This window comes from Artemia franciscana, chromosome 18 (genome assembly GCF_032884065.1).
Source record: "Artemia franciscana chromosome 18, ASM3288406v1, whole genome shotgun sequence".
Lineage (NCBI taxonomy): Eukaryota > Metazoa > Arthropoda > Branchiopoda > Anostraca > Artemiidae > Artemia > Artemia franciscana.
Window position 1 is genome coordinate 30,191,593 of NC_088880.1, and position 15,313 is coordinate 30,206,905.

General features: G+C 32.7%; 1 protein-coding gene across 1 annotated transcript in view; it reads left to right on the forward strand.

Annotated features, from left to right (window-relative positions):
* Positions 1-15,313, forward strand: part of LOC136038426 (snake venom metalloproteinase BjussuMP-2-like) — a 224,819-nt gene that overhangs the window by 170,132 nt on the left and 39,374 nt on the right. The window lies entirely within an intron of this gene.

A 15,313-nucleotide genomic window follows, 5' to 3' on the forward strand; every position in this document is an offset into this window, starting at 1 on the left:
TTGAATAGTGAGGTATTGAAGAGGGAGCAACCCCCTCAAACACAGAATAATGTCTTTTTGTTTAAAGCTTTGATGCTGCTCCTTACTTTCAGTTGAAAAACCTTGTTTTTTTGTTTCAGCCTGAAAAGTCAGTTCTCCTGATGTAGTAATTGCTGTTAAAATTCATTTCTTAGAGTTTCACTTACTATTGATCCGAAACGCTCCTTACTCTCAGTTCCTTACTATAAACTGCTTGAAACGTCTAAGATTTAAATGAAAGACACATTAATGATAAAGAAAGAGACATTATAAACGCAAAAAGTCCAAAAAATCGCTCAGGGGGAGATTTGGGACACAAGAACAAAATCTGGTTACGGTTTTGAAGTTAGTATTCTAAATTACATTAGGAACACCGCTTGAACAGTTAAGTTTTATTTCTTTAAGTCTAAAAGGCCGATTTATTTTTAAAAATTTTTAAAAACTTTAAAAATTCTTACACAAATACAAAGAAAACTCTTTTATTAAAAATTCGTTTTAATAAATCATATCACTGTATTTTGGGATATTTGCAGGATTTCTTTTCTTTTTAGGCAGGAGGGGGCGAGACTATTGGAAAAACAAGCTTTGTGTAATAATTTGAATAAGAAATGTCAAAAAAATTGGTAAAATTTAGGATTTCGGGCAACTTATTCAAACCATTCCTTGTTAACATTATAATCTACAAACATGACAATATTCGAGCCAGTTGTCCAAGTTAACAATATCATAAGCTATTCATGCTCTACATATTTCCTCATGCAATAAAAAAGTCTTGACAAGTAGTTAAATTATCATGAATTGTATTTTAAGTTCCTTCTTTGAGATAGTTTAGAGCTAAACGGCTTTTTCAGAGGACGCTTAAGTATTCAGGGAAAGAAATAAGCATACTTACCATTGTAATGACTACCATGATGACGTCAATTATGAAAAAGATGTCATTTTTGTGCTTGAAGGAAAAGTTACCTCGGTAATAATTTACAGAGGGTTATTACAAACTTCTTGTCCAAGTAATCTGCTTCAAATTCAAATCAAATATTGAGTCTAATAAGAAATCCCCTCCACTACTAAAACAATTGTAAATTGTTTGACCCCTTCAGCAAAATAGGATTTCAAATCCCCCTTTGAGAGATCTAAGAACTAAATGGCAACTTGCCAGTCAGGCATGAATGTGATTTCCATTGAAAGAGAGGGATTACAATCACAGGTGCTGACATCAAGCCAAGATAAATAAAAAATCACTTTGACCTGATACTTGCTTGCTTAGCACTTGCAATGATGGATTTCAGATAAAGATGACATTGAGCTATATTGTTTGTGGAGTCTTTTCAGGACTATATTGTTTGTGGAGCCTTATGGAGCCATGCTGAAAATAGTTGATATTTTGACAGCTTTCTTCTTTATGAGATATTTCTATAGTTCAGCTATTGTTTCTAATAATATTATTTCAGCTGTAGTTAATATTATAATATTAATTTAATATTATAAATAATATTATTCCAGCTATAGTTCAGCTCATATTTCTATAGTTTAGCTAGTTAGCTTCATTTATTTATCAGAATCACTAAGGCTATGATGTAAACTGTAGAAACATTTATGGTGTCTGGGCAATAATATTAATTTTTTAATTAAAACTAGAAAATAACTGAAATTTTTAAAATTAGTTTTGTTTAAAATATATATGGTGTCAGAGCAATAATATTAGTTTTTTAATTCAAACTAGAAAAATAAATGGAAATTTTAAAATTAGCTTTTTTTTATTCGATTTAATCAAAGTTTTATTTCATCTTTCACTTCAAAGTTATAATTGTCTCCTGAAACCAAACTTTCTTTGGCTCAACTTATAAAGTGTGTATTTTTTGTGCTATATTTCTGTAGAAAAGAAATTCGTAAAATTTGTTTCTGTAGAATTGAATTAGTTTTGTTTTTTGTTTGATTCTTGCTGCTCGACGTGTGACTTAAACAAACGAACCGCCTTGTCCGAAACCCCTATATATGAAACTTACCTAACCTTAGCTTTAATAACTAGGTTCGATTCTCGGTTGGAGGGAATTTTTAATTTCTAGACTTTAGATAAAACTGTACAAGCATATACTATAGTTAAGTTTCATATACAAGTTAGTATAGGCAAGGGTTTGCTCTTTATTATAAAAGTAAATTCTAAAAGTGAACCTTTTTTTTCTGAGTTTCAAACATTCTACAACCATCAAACCGACAAACAAGTTTATAGTGAACTATACCGATCCTTCTGTACCGATTTCCTTCTGTAGAATTGAATTAGTTTTTTTTATATTCTTGCTGCTCGACGTGTGACTTTAACAAACAAAAATAACACTATTAGAACCGCCTTGTCTGAAACCCCTATATATGAAACTTACCTAACCTTGGATTTAAAAACTAGGTTCGATTCTCCGTTGGAGGGAATTTTTAATTTGTCGACTTTAGATTAAACTGTACAAGCATATACTATAATTAAGTTCCATATACAAGTTAGTATAGGCAAGGGTTTGCTCTTTATTATAAAAGTAAAATTCTAAAAGTGAACCTTTTTTTTTTACTGAGTTTCAGACATTCTACAACCATCAAACCGACAAACAAGTTTATAGTGAATTATACCGTTCCTTCTGCACCGATTTCTTTTTTGTAGAATTGAATTAGTTTATTTTTTTACTCTTGCAGCTCAACGTGTGACTTTAACAAACAAAAATAACACTATTAGAACCGCGTTTTTATATATGAAACTTACCTAACCTTGGCCTTAAAAACTAGGTTCGATTCTCCGTTGGAGGGAATTTTTAATTTGTCGACTTTAGATTAAACTGTACAAGCATATACTATAATAAAGTTCCATATACAAGTTAGTATAGGCAAGGGTTTGCTCTTTATTATAAAAGTAAAATTCTAACTACCAATTTCTTTCTGTAGAATTGAACTAGTTTTTTTTTTATTCTTGCTGCTCGACGTGTGACTTTAACAAACAAAAATAACACTATTAGAACCACCTTGTCCGAAACCCCTATATATGAAACTTACCTAATCTTGGCTTTAATAACTAGGTTTGATTCTCCGTCGGAGGGAATTTTTAATTTGTAGACTTTAGATAAAACTCTACAAACATATAATATAGTTAAGTTACATATACAAGTTAGTATAGGCAAGGGTTTGCTCTTTATTATAAAAGTAAAATTCTAAAAGTGAACGTTTATTTTTACTGAGTTTCTGACATTCTACAACCATCAAACCGACCAACAAGTTTATAGTGAATTATACCGATCCTTCTTATATCCTATGTATATGGTGATCTATTTCACTTACTATGAACTAGACTTCGGTCCCTAGTATGAAAGCCCCAAAAAGAATTACTGCATTTTACATAGCTATATCTACATGCTTTTTTTAATGTTAAACATAGCACTTACTACCACAAAGGTATAGAAATAGGCAGTTTTTCGTAAGAAAACTGATTCTTGTATGTATTTCCTATATTATCTTGTCGAAAGACAAGCGTGTATAAATACTGCATTCACTTATTACGTCATAAATAGTTATAACACATAAATGGTTATAACCTCCATGATTATAACATCATTCATCAAGCTTGTACACGAAAATGAAGTTTTTTTGAAAAATTGATTCCATTTTAAAGCGTTTTTTTTTTTGATTACACAAGATACTAGACGTAGCAATTTCCCTTAAATTGATCCATTAAATAGCTCTCTATGATTTTCCAGTGCGCAGCTAGCTGAGTTGAAAAAATAAAAAAAGATGCCGTCGATTAAAAATATCGTGGTTACAACTACTTCTCTTCTTTTTCAAGCCAATATATTTCCCTTGATAGTGTACTTCTCGTTTTGATCTGACTATATTGCTAGGAATTATGGGTTGCTATATTTCTTAGTATTATACGTGATCGTCTCTTACTATATTGCTAGCTACCGCTTCAGCCCGAATCAAGCCAATGAATTTTCCTCCTTATTCAGGCCAAAGGACAACTAATATCCTATATAGTGGTATTTGAAATAGCGGTTCCAATAGTTTACTTCTTTTATAATCTATATATATCTATATATATAAAAATAAGTTGTCTGTGTGTGGATCTGTGGATCTGTGGATCAGGTGACGTCACCTGAAAAAACTGGATCAGGTGACGTCAAAACTGAAAAAACTAAAAAAAGGCAAAAACTACAAAAAAAACTAAAAACTAATAAAAAAAATAAAAAAGCTAAAAAACTAAAAAAACTAAAAAAAGGCAAAAACTACAAAAAAAACTAAAAACTAATAAAAAAGCTAAAAAACTAAAAAAACTAAAAAAAGGCAAAAACTACAAAAAAAACTAAAAACTAATAAAAAAAATAAAAAAGCTAAAAAACTAAAAAAACTAAAAAAAGGTAAAAAACTAAAAAAACTAAAAACTAAAAAAAACTAAAAAAAAGGAAAAAACTGAAAAATAAGCTAAAATAAAGGTAAAAACCAATAAAAAACTAAAAAAAAACTGAAAAAACTAAAAAAAGGCAAAAACTACAAAAAAACTAAAAACTAATAAAAAAAGTAAAAAAGCTAAAAAACTAAAAAAACTAAAAAAACTAAAAAAAGGTAAAAAACTAAAAAAAATAAAAAATAAAAAAAAACTAAAAAAAAGGAAAAAACTGAAAAATAAGCTAAAATAAAGGTAAAAACCAATAAAAAACTAAAAAGAAAAAAAGGAAAAAACTAAAAAAAATTTTCATCTAAAAAACTAAAAAAAACTAAAAAAGGTAAAAACTAAAAGAACTAAAAAAGAAAAAAATAAATGACGACACTCAAAGAGAAAGCGACCAGGACAAAAGGAATGTTTGATTAGCAATCAACAAAGCACCGGGACACAGGGAGTATAAATGACGACCAGGACATAAGTAAAAAAAAAAACTAACAAAACTAAAAAGAAGGTAAAAACGACAAAAAAACTAAAAAGAAAAAAACTAAAAAAAAGGCAAAAACTACAAAAAAAACTAAAAACTAATAAAAAAGCTAAAAAACTAAAAAAACTAAAAAAAGGCAAAAACTACAAAAAAAACTAAAAACTAATAAAAAAACTAAAAACTAAAAAAAACTAAAAAAAAGGAAAAAACTGAAAAATAAGCTAAAATAAAGGTAAAAACCAATAAAAAACTAAAAAAAAAACTGAAAAAACTAAAAAAGGCAAAAACTACAAAAAAAACTAAAAAAATAAAAAATAAAAAAAAACTAAAAAAAGGAAAAAACTGAAAAATAAGCTAAAATAAAGGTAAAAACCAATAAAAAACTAAAAAGAAAAAAAGGAAAAAACTAAAAAAAATTTTCATCTAAAAAACTAAAAAAAACTAAAAAAGGTAAAAACTAAAAGAACTAAAAAAGAAAAAAATAAATGACGACACTCAAAGAGAAAGCGACCAGGACAAAAGGAATGTCCGATTAGCAATCAACAAAGCACCGGGACACAGGGAGTATAAGTGACGACCAGGACATAAGTAAAAAAAAAACTAACAAAACTAAAAAGAAGGTAAAAACTACAAAAAAACTAAAAACTAATAAAAAAACTAAAAAATCTAAAAATCTAAATAAACTGAAAAAGAAAAAAAAAGGAAAAAAATAAAGGAGAAAAACAAAACTAAAAAACGAATGTATATACAGACCGGGACACCGGGATACAAATGACGACCGGGACACAGGGAATATAAATGACGACCGGGACACAGGGACATAACTACAACGGGGACACCGGGGGAAACAGGGGGATATAAATGACGACCGGGACACCGGGACAGGGAATGGTCGATTAGCAATCACCATCAACAAAGCTCAAGGGCAATCATTAGAATCATGAGGTATAGATCTGAATACAGATTGTTTTCCCATGGACCATTATATGTTGCATGTTCAAAGAGTCGGTAAACCTGACAATCTATTTATATGCAAAGACAATGGGACAGCAAAGAATGTTGTATATTCGCAAGTTTTACGTAGTTAAAACCATATATATATATATATATATATATATATATATATATATATATATATATATCTATATATATAAAAATAAGTTGTCTGTGGATGGATGTGTGGATGGATGTGTGGATGGATGTGTCAGGTGACGTCACCTGAAAAAACTGGATTAGGTGACGTCAAAACTGAAAAAACTAAAAAAAGGCAAAAACTACAAAAAAAACTAAAAACTAATAAAAAAAATAAAAAAGCTAAAAAACTAAAAAAACTATAAAGGTAAAAACCAATAAAAAACTAAAAAAAAAACTGAAAAAACTAAAAAAAGGCAAAAACTACAAAAAAAAACTAAAAACTAATAAAAAAAGTAAAAAAGCTAAAAAACTAAAAAAACTAAAAAAACTAAAAAAAGGTAAAAAACTAAAAAAAATAAAAAATAAAAAAAAACTAAAAAAAAGGAAAAAACTGAAAAATAAGCTAAAATAAAGGTAAAAACCAATAAAAAACTAAAAAAAAAAAGGAAAAAACTAATAAATGACGACACTCAAAGAGAAAGCGACCAGGACAAAAAACTAAAAAAAAAGGCAAAAACTACAAAAAAACTAAAAACTAATAAAAAAAATAAAAAAGCTAAAAAACTAAAAAAACTAAAAAAAGGTAAAAAACTAAAAAAACTAAAAACTAAAAAAAAACTAAAAAAGGTAAAAACTAAAAGAACTAAAAAAGAAAAAAATAAATGACGACACTCAAAGAGAAAGCGACCAGGACAAAAGGAATGTTCGATTAGCAATCAACAAAGCACCGGGACACAGGGAGTATAAATGACGACCAGGACACAAGTAAAAAAAAAAATTAACAAAACTAAAAAGAAGGTAAAAACTACAAAAAAACTAAAAAGAAAAAAAAACTAAAAACTAATAAAAAAACTAAAAAATCTAAAAATCTAAATAAACTAAAAAAGAAAAAAAAAGGAAAAAAATAAAGGAGAAAAACAAAACTAAAAAACGAATGTATATACAGACCGGTACACCGGGATACAAATGACGACCGGGACACAGGGAATATAAATAACGACCGGGACACAGGGACACAACTACAACGGGGACACCGGGGGAAACAGGGGGATATAAATGACGACCGGGACAAAAAAACTAAAAAGAAATAAAAACTAAAAACTAATAAAAAAAACTAAAAAATCTAAAAATCTAAATAAGCTAAAAAAGAAAAAAAAAGGAAAAAAATAAAGGAGAAAAACAAAACTAAAAAACGAATGTATATACAGACCGGGACACCGGGATACAAATGATGACCGGGACCCGGGACACAGGGAATATAAATGACGACCGGGACACAGGGACACAACTACAACGGGGACACCGGGGGAAACAGGGGGATAACCTGACAATCTATTTATATGCAAAGACAATGGGACAGCAAAGAATGTTGTATATTCGCAAGTTTTACGTAGTTAAAACCATATATATATATATATATCTATATTCACAGGTGGGACATAGGGACACAACTACAATGGCGCGTAACTATTATGGCGCGTAACGACTTACGCGCGCGGGGGGGCTTGGGGGGGGCGCGAAGCGCCCCCACCAACTAGGTGTTGGGGTGGCGCGAAGCGCCACCCCAACAGCTAGTATATATATATATAGATTGTCAGGTTTACCGACTCTTGAACATGCAACATATAATGGTCCATGGGAAAACAATCTGTATTCAGATCTATACCTCATGATTCTAATGATTGCCCTTGAGCTTTGTTGATGGTGATTGCTAATCGACCATTCCCTGTCCCGGTGTCCCGGTCGTCATTTACATCCCCCTGTTTCCCCCGGTGTCCCCGTTGTAGTTGTGTCCCTGTGTCCCGGTCGTCATTTATATTCCCTGTGTCCCGGGTCCCGGTCGTCATTTGTATCCCGGTGTCCCGGTCTGTATATACATTCGTTTTTTAGTTTTGTTTTTCTCCTTTATTTTTTTTCTTTTTTTTTCTTTTTTAGCTTATTTAGATTTTTTAGTTTTTTTTTCTTTTTAGTTTTTTTGTCCCGGTCGTCATTTATATCCCCCTGTTTCCCCCGGTGTCCCCGTTGTAGTTGTGTCCCTGTGTCCCGGTCGTCATTTATATTCCCTGTGTCCCGGTCGTCATTTGTATCCCGGTGTACCGGTCTGTATATACATTCGTTTTTTAGTTTTGTTTTTCTCCTTTATTTTTTTCCTTTTTTTTTTCTTTTTTAGTTTATTTAGATTTTTAGATTTTTTAGTTTTTTTATTAGTTTTTAGTTTTTTTTTTCTTTTTAGTTTTTTTGTAGTTTTTACCTTCTTTTTAGTTTTGTTAATTTTTTTTTTTACTTGTGTCCTGGTCGTCATTTATACTCCCTGTGTCCCGGTGCTTTGTTGATTGCTAATCGAACATTCCTTTTGTCCTGGTCGCTTTCTCTTTGAGTGTCGTCATTTATTTTTTTCTTTTTTAGTTCTTTTAGTTTTTACCTTTTTTAGTTTTTTTTTAGTTTTTAGTTTTTTTAGTTTTTTACCTTTTTTTAGTTTTTTTAGTTTTTTTAGTTTTTTAGCTTTTTTATTTTTTTTATTAGTTTTTAGTTTTTTTGTAGTTTTTGCCTTTTTTTTAGTTTTTTTAGTTTTTTAGCTTTTTTATTAGTTTTTAGTTTTTTTTGTAGTTTTTGCCTTTTTTTAGTTTATTTAGTTTTTTAGCTTTTTTATTTTTTTTATTAGTTTTTAGTTTTTTTTGTAGTTTTTGCCTTTTTTTAGTTTTTTCAGTTTTGACATCACCTGATCCAGTTTTTTCAGGTGACGTCACCTGATCCACGATCCACAGATCCACAGACAACTTATTTTTATATATATAGATAGTTTTTTTTTTTTACTTATGTCCTGGTCGTCATTTATACTCCCTGTGTCCCGGTGCTTTGTTGATTGCTAATCGAACATTCCTTTTGTCCTGGTCGCTTTCTCTTTGAGTGTCGTCATTTATTAGTTTTTTCCTTTTTTTTTTAGTTTTTTATTGGTTTTTACCTTTATTTTAGCTTATTTTTCAGTTTTTTCCTTTTTTTTAGTTTTTTTTTATTTTTTATTTTTTTTAGTTTTTTACCTTTTTTTAGTTTTTTTAGTTTTTTTAGTTTTTTAGCTTTTTTACTTTTTTTATTAGTTTTTAGTTTTTTTTTGTAGTTTTTGCCTTTTTTTAGTTTTTTCAGTTTTTTTTTTAGTTTTTTATTGGTTTTTACCTTTATAGTTTTTTTAGTTTTTTAGCTTTTTTATTTTTTTTATTAGTTTTTAGTTTTTTTTGTAGTTTTTGCCTTTTTTTAGTTTTTTCAGTTTTGACGTCACCTAATCCAGTTTTTTCAGGTGACGTCACCTGACACATCCATCCACACATCCATCCATCCATCCATCCACAGACAACTTATTTTTATATATATAGATATATATATATATATCTATATTCACAGGTGGGACATAGGGACACAACTACAATGGCGCGTAACTATTATGGCGCGTAACGACTTACGCGCGCGGGGGGGCTTGGGGGGGGGGCGCGAAGCGCCCCCACCAACTAGGTGTTGGGGTGGCGCGAAGCGCCACCCCAACAGCTAGTAAAAATATAAAAATAAGTTGTCTGTCCGTTACGCCGGATTATATCTTATCTATATATAAAAATGAAACTAAACTGAAAAGCAAACTGAAACTAAAAATGTAGAAACTGGGAATTGCATAAATATTTCTATATATTTTGACAATAGTTAAAGTAATTCGAAAACCTTATAACAGATATTTATAATTTTAAGGTTTATTATAAATTGTTGAGTGTTAGCATGCTTGGCACGTAAAATTTGTTCTAACAGTCAATGTTAGAATGAAAACTGACAAATTGAAAAACATTGAAAAAGATAGAATGTTACCAAAAAGCAAAACCAGGCTTGAAGTTCAAAGAGAAAGGGCCAGATTAAGAATGTGCAATTTACGTCAACAAAGGCTTGTCGAGGAACTACCAGAGCAACGCGAAACCAGACTTGCTTCTGAAAGAGAAAGTAAAAAAAGAAGGCGAGCCAAGGAATCAGGTACAGCCCAGTCGATGATTATAGTAGATGTGTTCAAATCTGGACTATGTCTAAAATTTGTCCCTATTGCAAGGCCTTGAAATCCAATGGTGAAACAATGGGAATGTGTTGCGCCTCAGGAAAAGTTGAACTTCCTCTATTGGCTGCACCACCAGAGCCATTGAAGACTTTCCTTACTGGAACTACGTCAGAATTTAAGCTTTTTTTATCACAAATCAGAAAATATAACTCATGTTTCCAAATGACGTCGTTTGGAGCCCAAATCGAAAATCCAGATCAATTTATGTCTACTTTCAAAGTAAAAGGGCAAATTTATCATAGAGCAGGGTCCCTTCTACCATTCTCAGGCGAGAATCATAAATTTTTACAATTGTACTTCATGAGTGATAGAAATTCTGAATTGAATGCACGTTGTGAAATTTCTCCCAACGTTGAAAGGACAATCGTTTCCCAATTGCAACATCTTTTCCACGAAAATAATATTTTACTGCGTTTGTTTAAAACAGCCATCGATTTGATGCCTACTGATACGCATAAAATTGTTATTTCCGCTGACAAAACGCCTCCTGGCCAACATGTGCGTAGATACAATGATCCAACTATCGACGAAGTGGCAATCGTAATCGTCGGTGATCAGTTTTTACCTCGAGATATTATTCTTCATAAGCGAAACGCTCAGTTGTTAAGAATTGCTGAAACTCATCGATGCTACCATGCCCTACAATATCCTATCATTTTTTGGGATGGAGCCAACGGCTATCACTTTAATATTAAATTGATGAATCCAGTCACTAACAAAGAAATGAATAAGAAATGCAGTGCAATGCATTATTATTTCTATAGACTAATGATTCGGCAGGATGAAGAAAATTATATTTTAAAATGCCGTGAATTGTTTCACCAATTTGTCGTTGATATGTATGCTAAAATTGAATCAGAACGTTTGCTATATATCCGCCTGAATCAGACCAAGCTCCGCTCTGAACAATACATTCATTTGCGAGATGCAGTTATAAATGACGGTAATACCACAAACGTTGGAAGATTAACAATTTTACCTTCGTCATATGCTGGCAGTCCCCGTCATATGCATGAATATGCTCAAGATGCTATTGCGTATGTTCGTCTCTATGGTCGTCCAGATTTATTTATTACATTTACATGTAATCAATCTTGGGACGAGGTACTGCAGCTTTTACTTCAAGGACAATCGGCGGTTCATAGGCATGACATTACGGCCCGTGTCTTCCGGCAAAAGTTGAAATCACTGATAAACTACATAGTAAAACTTGAAGTGTTTGGGTCAGTACGATGCTGGATGTACTCAGTGGAATGGGAAAAACGAGGTTTGCCACACGCACATATACTAATCTGGCTACATAAAAAAATTACTTCGAACGAAATTGATGATGTGATTTCCGCTGAAATACCTGATAAAAATGTCGATAAGGGGTTACATGATATTATTGTAAAAAATATGATACATGGACCTTGCAGTGCACTGAACGAAAATTCACCATTCATGGCCAAAGGAAGGTGCACAAAGCAATATCCTCGACTTTTAGTATCAAACACAATTACTGGCAATGACGGTTACCCACAATATAGAAGAAGATTTACTGAAGATGGCGGTAAAACAGCAATAATAAAGAAGCGTAACGGTACCACCATCGAAGTAGATAACCAGTGGGTTGTTCCATATTCCCCATTATTATCAAAAACATTTAATGCACACATAAACGTTGAATACTGTAACTCCGTAAAGGCAATCAAATACATATGTAAATACGTCAACAAAGGCAGTGACATGGCAGTTTTTGGCTTGCAGCCCGAAATCAAAGATTTCGACGAAATCGTACAATATCAGGCTGGAAGGTACATAAGCAGTAATGAAACTGTTTGGCGAATTCTTTCATTTCCGATACATGAACGTAGTCCAGCTGTTGTTCACTTAGCGGTACATTTACAGAATGATCAACGTGTTTATTTTACGGAAACCAACGTGCAACAAAGAGCCCTGAATCCACCGGATACAACATTAACAGCTTTTTTTTCGCTTTGCAAAAATGATTCTTTTGCAAAAAACTGCTGTATACTGAATTGCCTTCGTATTACACGTGGAATACTAAAAATAAAGTATTTGAACGTCGAAAATAGGGGAAGTCAGTCGACGGCCAACCTACCATCTTCAAAGATACCACGATAGGAAGACTCTACACCGTTCACCCCAATCAACATGAATGCTTCTTTCTACGCCTGCTTTTGGTGAATGTACCCGGTTCGACATCCTTTGAGTATCTGAGAACTGTAAACGGTACTATACATGACACTTACCGTAGTGTATGCCAAGCTCTGAATTTATTGGAGAATGACCAACACTGGGATAACTGCATCAATGACGCGTGCGAAATGTCAACCCCAAGTCAAATTCGTGCATTGTTTGGCATCATTTTAACAACTTGCTCTCCATCAGCTCCTACAGAGTTATGGGAAAAATATAAGTCAAAAATGTCCGAAGATATACCCCATTGAAAACAGTTAGAGACGTCAGATATGACTTTTGATTTTACATCAGAAATTTATAACTACACTTTAGTTATTATAGAAGATTTGTGCGTACGTATGGCAAACAAACCTCTTCAGGATTTGGGAATGCCTTCACCTAACCGTATCGCTGCTGTTTTGACATGTGTAGAATTGGATCGTGAACAAAGTTACAGTACGAGTGATCTATTGTCGTACGTACAAAATAACATTTCCAAGTTAACGTCGGAACAAAAAGACATTTATGATACGATAATGCATTGTGTCGATAACAACGTTGGAGAAATTTTCTTTTTGGATGCGCCAGGAGGTACTGGTAAAACGTTTGTGATAAAACTGATTCTGGCATCAATTCGATCAAAAAATGATATAGTGATGGCAATTGCGTCGTCCGGAATAGCCGCAACATTGCTGCCTGGTGGAAGAACTGCTCATTCCGCTTTGAAATTGCCTCTGAATTTACATTCTACAGAAACTCCCACGTGCTATATTTCCAAATCATCTGGGATGGGTAAAGTATTGCAGCAATGCAAACTTATTATTTGGGATGAGTGCACAATGGCACACAAAAAATCGCTCGAGGCTCTGGATCAATGATTGAAAGATTTGAGAGGGAAGTCGAAACCCTTTGGCAGCACATTAATATTGCTTGCGGGATCAGGCAAACATTACCTATAATACCTAGATCAACTCCTGCAGACGAAATGAATGCTTGCCTGAAAAATTCTAATTTATGGGCACACGTAAAAATATTACAATTAACTACAAATATGCGTGTCCGATTGCAAAACGATGACTCTAGTCAAACATTTTCAGATCAATTGCTGGCAATTGGAAACGGAAAGCTCCCAGTAGACTCAATTTCAGGACGTATACAACTACCTGCTGATTTCTGTAATTTAGTGACGTCCAAAAATGAATTGATTGAAAAAGTATTTCCGAATATTCTAAAAAACTATAAAAATAATAAATGGCTAAGTGAAAGAGCGATTCTCGCACCCAAAAATATAGACGTCCACGAAATCAACAATATTGTTTTGACCAAGATTCGAGACCAGGCAATCCTTTACAAGTCAGTCGACACAGTTTTGGAACCAAATGAAGCGGTTAATTATCCATCTGAATTTTTAAATTCCATAGATCTTTCAGGGTTTCCACCACACGTGCTACAACTAAAAATAGGCGTACCAATAATACTTTTAAGAAATATCAACCCACCAAAGCTTTGCAATGGCACGCGACTTGCCATAAATAAAACAATGGAAAACCTGATAGAGGCCACAATCTTGACAGGGCCTTTTGAGGGTGAGGCTGTTCTTATTCCTCGCATTCCCATGATTCCAACGGATCTGCCTTTTCAATTTAAAAGATTGCAATTCCCAATTCGATTAGCATTTGCAATCACCATTAACAAAGCTCAAGGTCAATCATTAGAAAAATGTGGTATAGATCTTAATACTGATTGTTTTTCCCATGGACAATTGTACGTTGCATGTTCGAGGGTCGGTAAGCCTGAAAATCTATTTATATGCAGCGGCAATTGGACAGCGAAGAATGTTGTATATTCTCAAGTTTTACGCAGTTAATTTGTATTGTATCTATCTATCTATCTATCTATATAAAAACGAGTTGTGTGTATGCATGTTTGTTTGTTTGTAAAAAGAGCGTTTGCATATGACGTCATTATTAGTACATACGGCTTTGTATATGCACAGACAATGGGAAAGCCAAGAATGTTGTATATTCGCAATTTTTACGTAGTTTGAAACACATATATAAATCTATCTATATTCACAGGTGGGACACTGGGACACAACTACAATGGCGCGTAACTAATATGGCGCGTAACGACTTACGCAAGCGGGGGGGCTTGGGGTTGGGGGTACGAAGCACCCCCACCAACTAGGTGTTGGGTTTGCGCGAAGCGCCACCCCAACAGCTAGTCTATATATATATATATATATATATATATATATATATATATATATATATATATATATATATAAATAAGTTGTCTGTCTGTCTGTCTGTCTGTCGAGTTACGTCATTATATGACATCTGAATTATTTCATCTTATACCAATTCAAAAACGAATATATTCTAGCCGAAGTAGCTGAGTCGGTAAAGCGTTATGTTCCAGGTTCCAGGTCCGAGAGTAAAAAGAAAAACTAAAAAAAAGCTAAAAAGGGGTAAAAACTACCAAAAAACTAAAAAGAAAAAAAGCACAAAAGACTAAAAAAAAACTATAAACAAATTAAAACTGAAAAAGAAACAAAACTAAAAAAAGGAAAAAAATTGAAAAATAAAGGAGAAAAAGAAAACTAAAAACCGGGACACACGGAATATAAATGACGACCGGGACACTCAAAGAGAAATTACAGACTGGGACACTGGGACACAAATAACGACCGGAAGATATAAATGACGACCGGGACACTCAAAAATAAATTTCAGACCGGGACACCGGGACACAAATGACGACCGGGACACAGGGAATATAAATAACGACCGGGACGCTCAAAGAGAAATTACAGATTGGGACACTGGGACACAAATGACGACCGGGATACTGGGAATATAAATGACGACCGGGACACAGGGACACAACTATAAGGGGGATGCCGGGGGCAACTGGGGATTTATAAATGACGACGGGGACACAGGGGATGTTTGATTAGCAATCGCCATCAAAAAAGCTCAAGGGCAATCATTAAAAT